Below are 19722 nucleotides of genomic sequence, written 5' to 3'. Positions count from 1 at the left end.
TCTACTGCTATCATTATTATTTCTTATATTATTATTATTGACTAACTTAAAAAAAAAAACTTTTAAAACAATATTTATTTGACTGCAGCAGGTCTTACTTGCTGTATGTAGGATCTAGTTCCCTGACCAGGGATTGAACCTGGGCCCCTTGCATTGGGAGTGTGGAGTCTTAGCCACTGGACCATCAGGAAAGTCTCTAACATTTCTATTTGTTGTTCAGTCGCTAAATCATGTCTGACTCTTGTGATCCCATAGACTGCAGCACACCAGGCTTCCCTGTCCTTCACCATCTCCGAGAGTTTGCTCAAACTCATGTCCAATCAGTTGATGATGTTATCCAACCATCTCATCCTCTGTCATCCCCTTCTCTTCCTGACTTCAACCTTTCCCAGCACCAGGGTCTTTTCCAATGTGTCAGCTCTTCACATCAAGTGACCAAAGTATTGGAGCTTCAGTTGCAGCAACAGTCCTTCCAATGAATATTCAGGGTTGATTTCCATTAGGATTGACCGGTTTGATCTCCTTGCTGTCCAAGAGACTCTCGTTTCTATTAGAACTTTCCAGTTTGTAAAGTACTTTCAGAAGTCATCCTCACATCCTGTGACACACTGTCACCCTCTCATTTTATAAGCAGGCAATTTGAGGCCCAGAGCAGTGAGTGATTTATCCAAGTTCACACTTGCCAGTAACACTGATTTTCTGGACCAGACACTTTCCACTTCACCCCACAATAACCTTTTCCAGAGAAATCTGATTAGGGTGAGGGCACTCTCTGAAGAACAAACAGCCCCCTATAGGCATCAGTTGAAATCACTACCCAAGTTACTTGCCTTCCTTCATTCCCAGGACAGGGAAACTGAAACACAGGACCAAGACCAAACCGAGAACCAAACCTTGGAGAAATGCGAGTCGTCCAGGTGGAGGAAAAGAAGCCTCACCTCACCCCCCTCCCTCAATAAAGAGGGCTCTTCTGAATTCTGCTTCCAGCTCTGGCTCTGCCACTTCTTTCCATGTTACTTGGGTAAATGATTTGATCTTTCTGAGCCTCAGTTAATTCCCTATAAAGTCGCAGAAATTCTTCCTGCTTTATTCCCTGAGTTGCTGTGATGGAAGTTCAGCAGATGTCAGCAGCAAAGAAGGACTCCCCCTCTCTGGGCTGCTGGGGAGGCAGGAGAAAGTCTTTCTTCTTATTTTTGTCTCTCTCTCTTTTTTTTTTTTTATGGCCATGCTGAATGGCTAGTGGGATCATAGTTTCCCAATCAGGGATTGAACACGGGCCCTTGGCAATGAAAGCCTGCCATCCAAACTATTGGACCACCAGGGAATTCCCAGAAAGTCTTTCTTCTGAAATTTTAACTGGAGGGAACTTGATAGTGCAAAAGTGCTAGGATACAGGAAAGCCAGGAATAGAATGAAAGTGATTCGCACCCCTGGCTGGGAAAGCAAAAACACGAGGTGTTAGCTAAAGCCCCCCAGAGCCCACTGGTGGGGCAGGGACCAAACCCAATACTCAGGTAGAGTCCCTCCCACCCCACCTCTTTTATCTTTTGAATGAGGAATCCAAAGCTCAGAGAAAAGTGGCAACTTGCCAAGGTCACCCCATTGGAGACAATGGTCTCATGACTCCCAGTCACCAAGGGCCCCTGGATTCCTGGGCGGGCAGGGTGGGGTGGTGGGCGCGGCTAGTGTAAGGATTGCATCTTTCATTTAGCAAACAGTGATGTACACGCTGAGCCTCAGGAAGGCAAGAGGAACTGGGTAGCCTCTGTCCTGGAATTCACTGTCAGTCCAGCGGCAGAGAATGGTACCTAAACCAGCACATCAGAGGGTGTTGTTAGATGAATCACCACCACTTTTTGAGTACTTGATCTGTGCCTGGCACCGGTCACACATTCATTTGTTTAATCCTTACAACAATTCTCTGGCATTGAGATTATTAACTCTTTTCATAGCAGGAATCTCTGAGGCTTGCGGTTAACGACTTCCCAAAGTTCACTCAGCTAATAAATGGCAGGGCCAGGATGCGTCTGCCCGGTCTGTCCGAGGCCAAGCGCTGAGCTTCAACCCTTATGCTTTGCTCCCTGCCTCTAGGGCTCTGCTGACCTATGAGCTAGCCACTACTCACACATGGCTTCTGAGCACTTGAAATATGGCTCGTGCACATTGAGATGTGCCGTAAGTGTAAAATCCAAGCTAGGTTTTGAAGATTTAATTAAAGAAATGTCCTGTATCTCCTTAATAACTTTTGTATTGCAATGCTATTTTGGATGTATTCAGTTAAATAAAATATATCATTAGAATAATTTTATCTGTCTCTTTTGGCTTTTTTTATTTTTCACGTGGCTATTAGAAAATTTAAAATCACATATGGGACATCCCTGGTGGTCAAATGGTCAAGAATCCACCTGCCAATGCAGGTGACACCGGTTCGATCCCTGGTCCAGGAAGATTCCAAGATTCTACAACTACTGAGCCCATGCTCTAGAGCTGGAGCTCCACAACTAGAGAAGCCACCTCAATAAGAAGCTCTCAGACCACAACCAGAGAGCAGTCTCCACCCACCTCAACTAGAGAAAGTCCACACGCAGCAATGAAGACCCAGCACAGCCAAGCAAATAAATAAATACATTTTAAAATAAGAAATAAATAAAATCACATACGTGGCTAACACGCGTGGCTCACAGATTTCTTTTGGTCAGCACCAGTTTAGATTCTCTGAAGCCCTAACCCAGCCCATGGACCTCAGAAAAAACAAAAGTGAGTAAAAGGCACAGTCCTAGGGAGGAAGGTATGCACCAGGGCAGGAGGGCAGCAGGGCCTGGGTGTTTGCTAAGACATGTCTGACTCTTTCCAACCCCATGGACTGTAGCCCGCCAGGTTCCTCTGTCCATGGAATTCTCCAGGCAAGAATACTGGAGTGGGTTGCCATGCCCTCCTCCAGGGGATCTTCCCGACCCACGGATCAAACCTGTGTCTCATGTCTCCTGCATGGGCAGGCGGGTTCTTTACTGCTAGCGCCTCCTGGGAAGCCCCAAGGGCCTGGGTGGGCTGAGCTGAATGAAGCCCCAGGCAGCTGAGAGTGGGGCCAGCTTATAGAGGAAATTACCAGAGCCAGACTTTCCAGAGCAGCGTGATCGATGGGCCTGGGAAGTTCTGCCTGACAAGGCTGTTCTTGCTAATCCCAGGCATGCTCTGGAAGGCACTGCAGGGCAGCTGTGTCTGGGGGCGGGGAGCAGTCTGGGTGGATGGGCAGCAATGCCCACCTGGCAGGGACCTCCTGGCTCCCGCTGCCCCTACCGCAGCTCCTTCAGTCTCCCCCAAGAAACCTCTTGAACAACTGCTGTCTCAGAGAACCTCACCATCCTCTCAAACCTTCCAGCCCAGACTGTGGGAACCACGCATTCCTGCATTAGGTCATGTTCTGCCATGCAATGATGAAGCTACACAGAGGGTCACACAGTGCAAAGCACTTTTCCATCCTTACTATGACAGTGTTGAAGAGCCGGGGGGCAATGGTTACCTCTGGGGAGAGGACAGGGGGAGGGACAGAGGAGGTTCATTAATAGCACAGGAGCTGTGTGACCTTGGGCAGGGCCCAAACCTCTCTGAGCCTCAGTTTCCACCTCTGTACAATGGGGTTTCCCCAATGGCTCAGTGGTAAAGAATCTGCCTGCAATGCAGGAGATCCAGGTTCGATCCCTGGGTGAGGAAGATCCCTTGGAGGAGGAAATGGTAACCCACTCTAGTATTCTTGCCTGGAGAATCCCATGGACAGAGGAGCCTGGCAGGCTACAGTCCACAGTGTCACAAGGAGTCAGATACGACTGAAGTGACTGAGTATACACAATGGGGATATTGTCAGCACCACCTCTTCAAGCTCCTGTGACACAAGAGAACACCTGAGAGATGCCCAGTCTCTTCAGACCCTCCAGAGGTCACCTCCCCTCTAGGAAGTCCAGCCCCCTTGCTTCTAACATCCAGCCTGTCCCTCCTCTAGCCTCTGGACCACACATCTCTCGTCTCTACTTCTGAATTTGGGGTTCAGCTGTCACGAGGCTCTCTGGCCGCTCCAGTAAGACTGCAGTTTGTCAAAGGTGGGAACCTTGCCTGTGCCCTCATTATCCTCACTCTTCCCCCTCCCCCGGTCTTCGCCTCCCCACCCCCACCCCTCACCCCGACAGACATGTTCCTGCACAGATCTGCACAGCCCAGAGGCTGCAACAGCCTAGCGGCTTGGCCACTTGGCCACTGTCTTTGGCCCAAAGCGATGCGAGTCAGGATGACTGTGCACACTCTGAGGAGCTGCACCTACCCTGCTCCCTCACAGGAAGAACCTTCAGTAGCCAGGTGTTCTCTGATAAAGTGACTGGAACCCTCAGCCCAACTCTGCAGACCTTTCACAGCCTGGTCTCACCTGCCTCTTCATTCTCAGGTCTCTGTGAAACTGACTTGTTCTGGGCCCCCAGGGTGCAGCCACATAGGGCCCTGCCTCTCTGCTTTTGCACGTGTTCCTCCTCCACCTGGGAGACCCTCTTCCCCTCTCCCATGATCGTGCTTTCAGCCATTCTTCAGGAAGTCCTTCCTGATCCCCTCCTCTTTACAACCCCAGCTCCCAGCTAGAAGGAACCTCAAGGCTCCTCCCCTTTCTCCTGCGCTCTGCCCTCCAGTCCTGGGATGTGTGAATTGCCCCACTCAGCCCTCGGCTCAAAATAGGTGCATGGGGTGTGTCTCTTGGGAGCCAGAGCCAGAGGCCAGGGAGCCAGGAGTTCACCCAGGACGCCAGGACCCTGTTGAGGCTGAGCTCTGCTGACCCACACTCTACCTCGGCTACATTTTTAATGGATCTCCACACTCCTGCTCCCCCTGGGAAGTCAGCCCTCCCCTAGGACGTCTGGGAGCCATACTCCTGGGGCCTGAACATAAAAGATCTGGCCACGTTCCCACTGCATTCAGACATCCACCCAGCCTCCCATCGGGTGCTTGAAGTGTCAGCTGAGGTTTGCCTCATCACAGCATCACAGATTTCTTGCAGTCAAAAGAGACCTTGGAGAGAATCACACTGAGGCTGGGAGCAGGGAGAGGCAGCAGAAGAAAGTCTGTGTGTGCGTCTGTGGTCCTCTGTGCCAGAAGATGCTGCAGAGACACCATCAATCACCATCATCATCACAGAGAGCCTTTGGGACCCACTACGTGCTGGCACTGTGCCTAACAACATGCATCCATTTTCAGTTCTTCACTTCTTCCTTCTCTGTAAGGCAGAGGTGATATATTTTACCTTGATTTTATAGGGGAAGAAACCGAAGCTCAGATCAGGTAAGCCAGGAGTGCAAGGTCACATTGCTAGTAGGTAGGGGGCCAGGATTCAATCTGAGGTGTGCTTGACTCCACAGCCAGTTTGTCCACTATTAATCCTACACACACACGGTTTAACACAAATTCACTGCAGAGAGATCGGCTATATTTTATCTCCTGTCTGGGGGTGGGAGGTGGGGATAGTTTCATAAATGTGTGTAAACTTATGATCTGTGTACTTTTCTGCATTTATAACCTCAGTAAACTTTTTTTTTTATGTTTTTGTGCCAGAGATGAATTTACGCTAGAGATTTGGGGGATGTGCAATACTCTTTATATTAGAGTCTGAAACTAGAAAACTATATTTTTCCTTTTTCAACCGTCTTGCCGTTTCAACAGGGACTGTTCTGAAGAACTCATAAACCCCCAAGTCAGACCCAGCAAAAATTCACCTGCTGTTCATGGCTCAGACCGCAAACATTTTCTTACACTTACATTCCCAGACCAAGTGCCACCTACCCAAAAGTCAGTTTCCAAAAACTAGCACTGCTTTGCAGTGTTTGCAACTTTCTCTTCATCCACCCATCCGCCCCAGACGGCTGGACCAGCTGCTGCCTCACTGTTAATCCCCAACTGCATGAGATGGCCAGGCAGCCACGTCTAGATGTTCCTGTCTCCTCGCACCAGGCCAGGCTGGGCAGAGAAGCCGTCTGTGTGTGTAAACACAGCCTTCTGCTTGGGCAGTTCTTGCCGGACTCTCCTGGCCAATTGGGGCCCTCTGTGGCTTTTGTCTTTCTGCCCAAAATAACCATTGGCTTCAGTGGTTCTCTGGGCACGAATCAGACTCTCCTAAGAGCGTGTGGCAGCTTGAAGACAGGAAGGGCACTTTATCCATCTCTGTTTCCCCTAGGCACTAGGACAGGGGTCTGCAATATTTACTGAGCGCCTCTGTGCGCCTGGAAGAACCTGTGTTGGGGTTGAGGGACTAGAAAAGTCTCAGGAAGCTGAAAATTTAGGGAAAGAAAGGAAACACCAATATCAGCCAACAGCAACAGAAGGCTAAAATACTAAAGGTTGTCATAAAGTGGGAAAGTGTCTTGGGAGCTCAGAGGAGAGAAAGATGAGAGGGGAGTGAGTGTCAAAGAAAGTTTCAAGGCAGAGGTGGCATTTAGGTTGAGTCTTAAAGACAGGGCACAAGGACAGTCTAAATGGAGGAGAGAGTCTGAAGCAGGCACAGATTGGGAAGTACCGGGTAGACTCAGGAAGCTGATCTTTTCTTTTTGGCTGAGCCACACAGCTTGCAGGATCTTAGTTCTCCGCCCAGGTATTGAACCTGGGCCCCGGCAGTAAAAGTGCCAAGTCCTAACCACTGGACTGCCAGGAATACCCAGGAAACTGACTTGAATGACCCAGAATAAAAGATGCCGAGGGCTGAGGCTGGGGCTGGAAGGGCACACAGTCCCAGTGGAAGCCTCAAATGGCATACACCAATGGGTTTCCTGCACTGTCTGGCAATGAGCCACACATGACTATTTACATATAAATTAATTAAAAAGGAAAAAAAATATAAAAGTCACAGCGACATGTGATGGTGGTCACCATACTGGACAGTGTAGAACATCTCCATCACTGAAGATAGTTCTACTGGGTGGCACCGGAACAGAGAATCCAAAAGGCACTGAGCAGAGGTGAGACTGATTGGAGCTGGGCTTTATGGAGATTAACTTGTCCCTGGAGTAGGTACCTGGAGGTAAGACAGAGACCTGGACCCAGGGCAGGTATTGTAATAATCCAAGTGAGATCAATAACCACGATTAGGGACTTCCTTGGTGGACCAGTGGTTAAGAATCCATCTTTCAATGCAGGTGATGAGGGTTTGATCTCTGGTTGAGGAACTAAGATCCCACATGCCACAGAGCAACTAAGCCCGTGCATCGCAACTACCAAAGTCCGTGAGCGCTGAAGCCCACCCATCCCACGCAGAGAGTCGGTGTGCTGCAACGGAAGATCCCAGATGCCGCAACTAAGATCTGATGTAGCCAAATAAAAATAAATAAGTAAATCTTTTTAAAAATAATCACGTCTGTTCCCTGTGTTTTTCCTATCAGTACGCAAGAAAGCAGAGAGCCATGGTTCTCAAAGTGTGGTCCCCAGAACAGCAGCATCACCTGGGAACTTCTTGGTGTGCAAATCTTCAGGTCCCACCCCAGATCTACTGAATCAGAAACTGGGGGTTCAGAGCAGCAGCCTGTGCTTTCATCAGCTGTCTCCTGATTCTGATGCACAATCCCCAGATAGAGGCTAGGAGCCAACTCTGGTTCCAGACTCTATACCTCTAAGTTCTACAATCAGAAAACCTGGCTCCATGTCTTACATCTCTTGGCTCTGCTGTTTACTAGCTGTGCTTAATCCCTTTGTGCCTCAGTCTTATAAGGATTAAAGAAGTTAATACATGTACTTTTCTTAGAAGAATGCCTGGCCTATACTAAGTGCTCAATGAATGTTAATTATTTTTAATCCTCATGGGCCACCTCATCCAAACTGTTATGGTACAGGGACTTCCCTAGTGGTCCAGTGGCTAAGACTCTGAGCATCCAACTCAGAGGGCCTGAGTTTGATCCCTGATTAGAGAACTAGATCCCACATGTCCCAGCTAAAGTGTCTGCATGCCACACTAGAAGATACCATGAGCTGCAACTAAGATCCAGTGCAAACAAATAAATAAAAGTAAATATTAAAAAGTAAATAAACTCCTATGAGAAACGCAGGGCTGGATGAAGCACAAGCTGGAATCAAGATTGCCGGAAGGAATATCAATAACCTCAGATATGCAGATGATACCACACTTATGGCAGAAAGAGAAGAACTAAAGAGCCTCTTGATGAAAGTGAAAGAGGAGAGTGAAAAAGTTGGCTTAAAGCTCAGCATTCAGAAAACTAAGATCATGGCATCTGGTCCCATCACTTCATGGCAAATAGATGGGGAAACAGTGGAAACAGTGAAAACAGTGACTGACTTTATTTTTGGGCTCCAAAATCACGGCAGATGGTGACAGCAGCCATGAAATTAAAAGATGCTTGTTCCTTGGAAGAAAAGTTATGACCAACCTAGATAGCATATTAAAAAGCAGAGACATTACTTTGCCAACAAAGGTCCGTCTAGTTAAAGCTATGGTTTTTCCAGCAGTCACGTATGGATGTGAGAATTGGATGATAAAGAAAGCTGAGCGCCAAAGAATTGATGCTTTTAAACTATGATTTGGAGTAGACTTTAGAGAGTCCCTTGGACTGCAAGGAGATCCAACCAGTCCATCCTTAAGGAAATCAGTCCTGAATACTCACTGAAGGACTGATGCTGAAGTTGAAACTAATACTTTAGCCACCTGCTGCAAAGAACTGACTCATTGGAAAAGACCCTGATGCTGGGAAAGATTGAAGGCAGGAGAAGGGGATGACAGAGGATGAGACGGTTGGATGGCATCACTGACTCAATGGACATGAGTTTGAGTAAACTATAGGAGTTGGTGATAGACAAGGAGGCCTGGCATGCTGCAGTCCATGGAGTTGCAAAGAGTCGGACACAATTGAGCGACTGAACTGAATTGATGGTACAAAGTTGAATTCCTCCCACAGACAACGGACCAGCATCTGTCTCTTACCTGCCTGTCCATCAAATAATATTCCTAGGCCTGCTCCCCACCCTATCACTTACTTCCCCCCAGGCCTAGAATGTCAGTTCTTCTCCCGGAAGGCGGGGGCATTTCCTGTGTCAGGGGGCCATTTCCACCAGGGGAGAATGTCAAGGCATAGGAGATGGATTTAATATCCTGCGCTAGGATGTCCTGTAAGGAAACAAGTCAGAAGATGCCCCAGGAGACTTTCTCACAAAACCACCTGGAGATAGGAACTTCCAGAGCAAAGTGCCCAGTTGCCCACTGCTATTGAAAGCCTCAATTCATTTGGATCCATGCCAGCCTAAAGGCCATTTGAAATGGTACCTGGAATTCTGTCTACTGCAGGTAGCTCAATCCTGACTCAGGGAACCAGCTGGGGGAGGATGCTGTCAAGAAACCTGGATTCTGATCTTGGCTGTGAGAATTCGGGCAGTCATTTTCTTCTTTGGATCCTATTTCCTCACCTCTAATGTAAGGGGCTTGGACTGGTGTGATTCTTAACCTCTTATGGGTCGTGGTTTCCTTAGAAAATGTGATAAAAACTGCAGAGCTTCTCCCAGAAAAACATACATGGGTACACATCCAGACATACACAACCTTATTATGATTTTAGCATCAGGAAACCTCATGAAACCCATGCATAGCTCACCCCTTGCGTCCATGGACACTTAAGAAACCTTGGCTAGATGGCCTCTAGCCATCAGGATAAGAAGTCAGCTGTATTTGTATCTAATCTAAAGGGAACTTATGATAAAAAAAATTTCACCAAAAAGAAGAGATGTGAAATGGGCTTTCACAAGATTCAACTGTTGATGGGGTAAATGGTATGCATCCATCTGAGAGCCTACCCCCAACCTTGTCATATTGCCTTGGCAGTCTCCCCCAACTTCCTGTTCCCCGCCCCAACTCAGCAGAGAGCGAGCATGTAGTCCTGAAAGACACTCCTGTCCCCACCAGCTGTCTCTGGCACTTCCCAAAGAGTAGACAGATTGTCTCTGGGCCACGACAAGGTAGAAGAGGAGGAGCTGGCCTGCCTCTTGTCCCCCTGCCTCAAATCCCTGGCTCAGATGCCAACCACTAAAGAGGCTCCCAGATGCCACCCTCCACCCCCCCAACACACACACACACAGAGCCACACTCATGCCCTCCCTCGCACAGCCACAGCCAAGGAAGGGACTGCACCTCCAGACACTCAGTGGTGAGGCCACCTGGAACAGGCAAGAGTTATTTTTAGAGGCTGAGTGACAGGACGGGTGAGACCAGTTCCACCCGTCAGGGCTCCCGCTGCCGCCACCGGCTCCGATGAATCACCACCCACTATGCGAACATCCACATCTGTCAGCATGGCCAGAGAGGCTGCACTGGCTTCAGGAGCGACTGTCTTGGATTGGTGACCATGCTGATCACAGCAGCAAGAGGCCAGGATCACACCAGGGGTGAGACGCCCAGCTTGAGTCAGTGCAGACCGACTGCCTCTTCCAGCCCAGTCCAGCCCAGCCCTGGGCCACCAGGCCAACGGGGGCCATTCTCTGCACAAGTCCCTTCAGAGTGGCTGTTGATACCTCTTTCTGTCCTCAGCCTATCTGTAAGCCACTCACTCGGCCCCTAAATCATGGCATTCTAGTTATCATGGTAATGACCCCCCTCTCCCCGCCCAGTTAAAAAGGCAGACTTGGATGGCATCAATGCAGCTATCAACTGGTTTCATCTTTCTGGAGGGCATTTTGCGGTTTAACTGCAGGAGTTTTTGCTATGTTTGTTTGTTTTTGGCCATACCATGTGGCTTATGGGATTTTAGTTCCCTGACCAGGGATAGAACCCTCAGCAATAAGAGCATGAAGTCCTAACCACTAACAGCCAGGGAATTCCTCTCTGGAGGGCATTTTGGAAAAGTGCATGATAAGTCTTAAAAGTGTGCACACCTTGGGGACGTCCCTGGTGGTCCAGTGGTTAAGAATCTGCCTTTCAGAGCAGGGGATGGGAGTTCCCACATGCCACAGGGCAACTAAGCCTTCCCTCTGCAACTACTGAACCCATGTGCACTGGAGCCCAAGCACCACAGCTAATAATTAATTTTTTTAAAAGCGTGCACACCTTTGAACCCAGAAACTCCTCTTCTGTCAACTTATCTGTGGGATCAATGGTGATCCTCAAAGATGTAGTTATAAGAACACTTGTCTGTTATATACAGGAGTCTTATATACCAGAGTAAAGTGGAAAATTGGAATTACTGTAAATGTCCAAAAATAGTGGGTATTTTATATAGTGATAATACATATCCTGAAATACTAAACAGCTATTAAACTATAATGTCATGAATCTATATGACTATATGTAATAATGTTCATAACATAATACAGATTTTTTCAAAGCATATGGAACATGTAACCCAATTTCTATAAAATATGTCTGCACACACATAGAAAAAAGAAAACTGAAAGGAAATATTTAAAAAGTTATGTTCCCAGAGATTGTTTTATGATAGTGGAATTTCTTTTGTGCTTGTTTGGGTTGGGTTTTATTTCATTGTTTATCTTCTGGTGTGCATATGTGTTTGAACATATATTATTTATATGAGAGAAGCAACAAGAAAGGCCCATAACCCTCACCTCACTCACAGCCTCTGGGCTGAACCATCAAAGCCCTTCCTGGAATCTCAGCAGAACCTCCACCCCGTCAGCCACCACTCTAACCAAGTCTCCCTCTGGCTTTGAACTTTGCTGCCTTCTTCCATAGACACCTGGGATTTCGCTAATTGGGGGGCCCCACCCAGCCCTTCCTCAGAGCCCCCTGACACATGCCTCCACAATGGAAGTCCCCTCCTCCAAGGCCCCCTGTTCATGAATCTCACCCAGAGAGAGTATGTCTCATTTTACAGTAAGAGAAATAATAATTAACAAAGGTCAGAATTAACCTTCACATTTATGTTTTGTGTTCCTTCTTACAGAGCACTTTATCAAACACATTTCACTGAACCTGCCCAGTGGTTTGTGAGGCAAGCAGTATCATACCCATTGCACAGATGAGGAAACTGGGGCCCACCAAGTATAGCAGCACAATATCTGCCAGAGGTCTCATAGTGACGCAGATTCAAGTACAGGTCTGAGTTCGACATAGAAGGAGTTAAATGGAAGAACTGGACAGCTTACCCTGAGCCTACTTCTAAGGAGCGAGATTCTACAGAGTCCCTCCTTCCAGCTGAGCTCATAGTTGCTACACCACCACCCCCTGCCCAGAACCCCACAAAAGCCCATCTGAGGCCACATGCCCTGTGTCTCCACACCAGTCCATCACTCTCTCCCAGCTCTGGCAATGGGTCCTTGCTGGCTCCTCAGGTCTCCTAGCAACAAGACATCCTGTGGCACCTCTCTTGCCACCTCTGGGCTTTCCAGCTTGGGCCTGTCTCACCGAGAGAAGGGGCAGTCAGCAGCTCCTCTCACAGGGGCTGTGGCACCCATGTGTGGTGGGGGAGTGGGGGAGGAGGTGGCATCAGCCAGCATAACCCCCACTCTGGGTCTGCTCCCAGCTCCACATATGGGGCACCGGCTCTAGCTACACTGTTCTTTTCTTGAGCTCCTGACTGTCTGCTGACTGGGACAAAAAAAAAAAAAAGAAAAAGCTGAATCCTAGGGTTCAAATTCTGGTCAATTCCAATTTACTTTTGCATTCTTGAAATATATGGAATCTTCCCATTAGAATAATATTAATATTAAAAATAGCAGTAACAAGTACGAGCCACAAAACAGCTGCTTTATTCAGGGCTCAAAGCCACCCCTGAGAAGCAGGAGCTAGCATCTTCATTTCACAGATGAGGAACCTGAGATGTAATTTGCCTAAAGGCACTCAGCTAAGGAATGAACAAGATTTGAACAAGTGTGTCTGACACCAAAGTGTATGTTCTGACCACTGCACCGCATCACACCTCTTAGAAATCACCTGGTCCTACCCTCTTATCGCAGAGAGAGGGAAACTGAGACCCAGAGCGGGGAAAGGACTTGTAGTCATCTAGCATTTACTGAGCAGCTACTATGCATGAAGCCTCGAGTCAGGAATGTGAATAATAAACTGTTTCAGTTCCACACTACTGGATAGATGGGCTGTGACTATTTATTGAAAACTGTCGGAGCTGAGCAGTGGGTTCATGGAGGCTCATCATACTAGTGCCTCTAGCACTCTTCTGACTGAAATTTTCCATATGTATTTGGCTGCATCAGGTCTTAGATGTGGCACAGGGGAGGCATGCCGACTCTCCAGTCGTGGTGCGCAGATTCAGTTGCCCCAAGACATGTGGGATCTTAGTTCCCCAACCAGGGATCCAGCCTGGATCCCCTGCATTGGAAAGCAGATTCTTAACCACTGAACAACCAGGAAAGTCCCTGAAATTTTCCATAATAAGAAAGTTTATAAACCCATGGCTGATTCATGTCAATGAATGGCAAAAACCACTATAAATATTGTAAAATAATTAGACTGCAATTAAAATAATTTTTTTTAAAAAAATCAAGTTTAAAAGGACTATAGAAAAATGACTGATGAATATGTAAATTTTAAGTCTGGCTCAACTCATTGTTGTTGTTCAGTCACTCAGTTGCGTCTGAAACTTTTGCGACTCCATGCACTATAGCTCACCAGGCTCCTCTGTCCATGGGATTTCCCAGGCAACAACACTGGAGTAGGTTGCCAGTTCCTTCCCCAGCGGATTTTCCCGATCCAGGGATCAAACCCGTGTCTCCTGTATTGGCAGGTAGACTCTTTACCACTGAGCCACCTGGGAAGCACCTTGGCTGGACTAGATAATCAGTAAAATCACCGAAACTGGGGGATATTTTGCTCCAATTGTTTGGAAGTTCAGGCAAAGGCAAGTGTACTGGAACCCACATCATAGCCTCCTCTCTTTCTCCATCCTGTAAAATTCCTGCCTCTGTGTTGTTGCTAGGATACCAGCGAGCCCGAAGAATCCCAGTCTGACTGACTGGGCCCTCTGCCTTCTCACACTGCTCCTTGTGGGAGACAGCACCCCTGCCCCCAGGGAGCCGACCCTCCTGGGCAGGCTCTCAAGCCACACAACACAGGAGATGCTGTCAGTCACTGGGAGAGAGGCAGCTAGAAATCCAGAGGACTATGATTAGAAAGCAAATGACAGGCCTCTGTAGGTTTCCAAGTCACAAAAACTTCCTAGGAATCAGAGGTCCATTATTCAAGTCACTCAAAGTTTCCAGAGAGGGTGGACACACACAAGGTAGGAGAATGAAGATGTGAGATGAACAAGAGAGAAGCTACACAGCCAGACACAGAAAAGTGCGATTAGATGGGGGAGAACGAGAGGCCACTGGGAGGCAGAGCAGCCCGACGGTCACGGGCAGGCAGCAGGTCAGAGTTCCAAGCCCTGCTCCAGTGCTTCCCAGCTGGGAGCCTGAGCAAACAGCTTCACTTCTCTGAGCCTTCATTTTCTCGGCTGCAAATTGCAGATAATTCTAGCTACAATAGAGAGTGAATGTAGCCATTGAATGGGGCCAGACATGTCAAGTGCTTAACCCGGCTCCTGGCACATAGTAAGCACACAATAAACAGAGGCTTTATTTTTTTTAAGATATTTTATTTTATTTGGCTGCTCTGCATGGCATGCAGGATTTAGTTCCCCAACCAGGGATCAAACCTATGCCCCCTGCAGTGGAAGCTCAGAGTCGTAACCACTGGAACTCCAGAGAAGTCACAACAACGGCTTTAAAAAGAAGTGCTAACCGTATGATCCAGCAATTCCACTTCTGGGTGTTTATTCAAAAGAATTGAAAGCCGGATCTTGAAGAGATGTTTGTACATCCATGTTCACAGTATCATTCACAAGAGGCAAGAGGTGGGAGCAGCACAACTGTTCAACAACAGAGGAATGGATAAACAAAACGTGGTATATACATGCAGTGGAATGTTCGACCTTAAAAAAGAAGGACATTCTGACACAGGCTACAGGTGAATTGGAGCATGGCTGAACCTCAAGGATATGATGCTAAGTGAAATGAGCCAATCACAAATGACAAATACTGTTATGATTCTACTTATATGGAGTTATCTAGAGTAATCAAATCATAGAGACAGAAAGCAGAACGGTGGTTACCAAGAGCAGGCAGGGGAGAAGCATGAAGCATTATTGTTTAATAGGTATAGAGTTTCAGTTTTGCAGAATAAAAGTTCTGGAGAGAGATGTGATGGTGATTGCAAAACAGCATGAATGCTCCCAACAGTGCTGAACCCCGCTCTTAAAAATGGTTATCATGGTGAATTTTATGTTAGGACTATTTTAACGCAACAACAACAACAAATGTTTAACAAAAAGTACCAGGCTAAAAACCAAGAAAGAAAGTACAAGACTAAGAGGCCAAGCTAGAGAAAGAGAAAGAACTGAAAACATGACAGCATTGTAACACAGTGGTGGGATGATTCAAAGAGGAGACACACACATCACATGCACACCCTTGCAAAGCCATCGAGCATAAATAGAGGGCTTCCCAGCAGGGATTTGCATTTCCAGGATGCTCAGGGTCCACTTTCTACCCCCAATTCTGTGCCCACCAAGGCACTGTTCTGATCATCACTGAAACACAAGCCTGTGGGAGAATCCTCTACACTACCCAGAATCCTCAGAAAAGGATCAAAGCCCAGAGGAAGTGAAGGAAGGAATAAGAGGTAGAGATGGCACCCTTCATGCAGCAGAGCAGCATGTGTGGAGGCCCTGAGCCGTGTGCTACATGTGGAAAGCAACCCAGGGTGGCAGGAGCCTCTGGTATGGAGAGGGAAATGGGAAGGAGAGAAGGGGCAAACAGTAAAGGGCCTTCAAGGACCACCTACCACATCCTGGACCTTACCTACCTCATCCTGGACCTTGGCTACCTCATCATCTCAGTAACCTCTCATCATAACAGGCAGGCATTTATGTTCCCACTTGATGGAGAAAGAAATGAAAATTCAGATACATAAAGTAACTTACCCAAGGAAACATACATGGTAAACAGAGAGCAGGGATTTAAAAACCAGCTGCCTCCTAACTTCATGCTTATTCCTTCAGCCCATGGGATACCACTACGTTAAGGTCAGACCATGGGTTCTGATGACCCAGCAATCCCACTCCTGGGCATATACCTGAAGAAAACCATAATTCAAAAAGATATATGCATCCCAGTGTTCACTGCAGCACTATTTACAATAGACAGGACATGGAAACAACCTACGTCCATCAACAGAGGCACGAATAAAGGAGAGGCAGTGCATACATACAATGGAGCATTACCCTGCCATAAAAAGCAACAAAATGGTGCCACTTGCAGAGATGAGGATGGACCTAGAGGTTGTCAAAGACAGTGAAGTCAGAAAAAAGAAAAATAATGATCGTATTATTAACGCATATATGTGGCATCTAGAAAAATGGTATCGACGAAGTCATTTGCAAAGCAGAAACAGAGACACAGACATAAGGACAAACGTACGGATACCAAGGGGAGAAAGGGGTGGGTGGGATGGACTGGGAAATTGGGGTTGGCATATATAATACACTACTATGTATAAAATAGATACCTAATGAGAACTGACTGTATAACACAGGGAACTCTACTCAGTTCTCTATGGTGACCTAAATGGGAAGGAAATCCAAAAGAGAAGGGATATATGTATACATAGAGCAGATTCCCTTTGCTGTATAGCAGAAGCTAACACAACATTGTAAAGCAACTGTACACCAATTTTTTAAAAAAATGAACGTGGCTTTTGAAATAAGAATCCCAAATGCCACTCTATCTTTCACTAGCTGTGTGATGGGGAGAAAATTACTTAATCTTCTGAGGGTATTTCCTCAACTGTCAAGTAGGGATGACCATAGCACACACATCATATGGTTTTAAGAGAATCAAATGTAATACTGCAAGAAAAGTGCTTTGCACACGGTCAGGCTAGGAAACCCAAAGCAACTTTTATTATTCATTATGTTTAGGCCTCTAGTCACCCCTTGCAGAAACCACACACAGACTTGCAGCCACTGCCTGTCCCTGGTTGAGTCTAGTGCAGCCTTTGGAGCAAAACAGAGGCCAGACCCAGAGCCTAGAAAGAGCTAAGAGCTCAGGCTGGGCAGGAACCTTGCAGAAGCAGCTGGAACATCCTGGAAATGACCTCCTCCACTCTGTTCTTAAGGCCATGGCCTGCCTAGGTGGCTGTGCAGACGCTCAGTGGGACGCAGTCTGAGCAGATTCCATTCTCATGGGGCTGGACATCATAGAAACACCAGGGCTGCCAATTCACCTACACACTGGCCTCCACCATGGACTGACCCCTGCCCCACAGCACCTTCTAGGCCCAGGTGATCTACAATTGCAGAGCTTCAACACCAGGAAGGCCTTTGGCTGCTGCTGCTGCTGCTGCTGAGTCGCTTCAGTCGTGTCCGACTCTGTGCGACCCCAGAGACGGCAGCCCACCAGGCTCCCCCGTCCCTGTGATTTTCAAGGCAGGAGTACTGGAGTGGGCTGCCATTGCCTTCGGAGACCATCTTAATTCCACCCCTTGTCATACAGATGGGCACACTGGGGCCTGAAGATAAGTGGGGACCAGCTTAAGGTCGCAGAGTAAGCCAGTGACAAAGCTAGAACACAGCCCTGAGCCCCCCATCTCCCTGGTCTACAGCAGTTTCCTATTTTGCCTTCTCTAGTTCTTTGCTGTGGCAACTTCAAGTTTAAATAGTCAAATTTGAAGAGGTTTAGTCACCTCTGTCGGAGAAGGCAATGGCACCCCACTCTAGAACTCTTGCCTGGAAAATCCCATGGATGGAAGAGCCTGGTAGGCTGCAGTCCATGGGGTCACTAAGAGTTGGACACGACTGAGCGACTTCACTTTCACTTTTTCCTTTCATGCATTGGAGAAGGAAATGGCAACCCACTTCAGTATTCTTGCCTGGAGAATCCCAGGGACGGGGGAGCCTGGTGGGCTGCCGTAAATGGGGTCGCACAGAGTCGGACCCGACTGAAGCGACTTAGCAGCAGCAGCAGTCACCTCTCTAACTCTGGGAGGTGGGCCTTATAGGAAAGGCAAAAATTCTGGGGACAGACAGACCTCAGTTCAAACCCCCACTCCACCACTCCCCAGTTGGATGGCCCTCTATTCATTTATATATTAGAAGACTATGGAAGATGGGAGCTAAGAACAGAGTGCAGAGACTTCTCCGGTGGTCCAGTGGCTAAGAGTCCACACTCCCAACACAGGGGGCAGGAGTTTGATCCCTGGTCAGGGAACTAGGTCCCACATGCCACCACTAAAGATCCTTCACGCTGAAACAAAGATCCAAAATTCTGCATGCCCCAACTAAGACCTGACACAGCCAAATTAATTAATTAATTAACTAAAAAATAAATAAATAAAAGGGCTGAGTTTACAGCTCTTTCTAGCTCTGCCACTTTCTGGTGGGCAAGTCCCTTTACCAATCATTCCTTCGGTTTCATTGCTTCCATTTCCTCTTCTATGAAGGCTGCCTCACACAGTCAGGTACAGAATGAGAAAAATTAAGGAAAGAACTAGTATAATGCTTATTCAACAAATGATGTCTACTGTTAGTACTATGATCTTTAATGCTGCGATTGGAGCATGTTGCCGGCAGGTAACAAGAAGGTGTCTGTCACTCAGTCATGTTGGACTCTTTGCGACGCCATGGACTGTAGCCCACCAGGTTCCTCTGTCCATGGAATTCTCCAGGCAAGAATACTGGAGTGGGTAGCCATTCCCTTCTCCAGGGGATCTTCCTGGCCCAGGGATTGAACCCAGGTCTCCTGCATTGGCAGGCAGATTCTTCACTGTCTGAGCCACCCTCCTTCTAAAAGCTCTTGCTCTCTCAGTTCCCCTCATGGAATCATGAACTGCTCAAGCTTTTCACCAAAAAAACCAAGACCCAGAGGGAAGTGACTTGCTCAAGGTCATGGGGGAAGTGCATGAGAGCTGAACCAGAACTCAGACCTCCTGACTCCTACAGACTTCATTCCATAAGCATGAAACCTTACTCTCCAGGCAGCTGAATCTGTTCATGGATTTGGGAGAAAGGGCGAATGGTCTTTCAGACCCCAAATACCAAAATATAGCTGGCTTCAGCCAGAATGGAACTTGGAGCGGCCAACCCTGGGCCCAGGGCAGGAGCAGGGCGGGGCTCCGTGCTGGCAGACCAGGCCAGCTGGGCCAGCAGCCAAAGTGGCACTATAGGCACAGCTCAGAGCCCTCTCACCAGCTACATAATAAAGTAATTACGGGATTAGGCATAAAATTAGTCACTTGTGTAATTATTTTGCTTAGAACAAGAGCAGAAAGGGCCTTTTAAGAGTTGTTCCTTGGCCCCTCCCAAGAGTACTGCTGCAGAGATGCAGATGAGTGAACACACACACAAACACGTATACACATGGCAGTGATGGCAGTGGATGGACAGGGCTGCTTGGCTTCCTGCAGCAATGCTTCCCAGTGGGCCGCACCTATCAGTGAAGGCCAGGGGCTACATTCTCTGACGCCTGCCTTGTGGGACACCGCTGTCACACTGCAGTAGGGTACACTGCCTCCCCTAAGGGCCGTCCACCATGGAGAATCTAGTGATACAGTCTCTTATGCCCCTCCCCAAGTGTTAATTACTCAGTCGTGTCTGACTCTTTGTGACCCAATGGACTGTAGCCCACCAGGCACCTCTGCCCATGGGATTCTCCAGGCAAGAATACCGGAGAGGGTTGCCATTTCCTTCTTCAGGGAATCTT

The sequence above is a fragment of the Capricornis sumatraensis genome, chromosome 15 (genome assembly GCF_032405125.1).
Source record: "Capricornis sumatraensis isolate serow.1 chromosome 15, serow.2, whole genome shotgun sequence".
NCBI lineage: Eukaryota > Metazoa > Chordata > Mammalia > Artiodactyla > Bovidae > Capricornis > Capricornis sumatraensis.
This window is presented reverse-complemented; position numbering follows the sequence as displayed.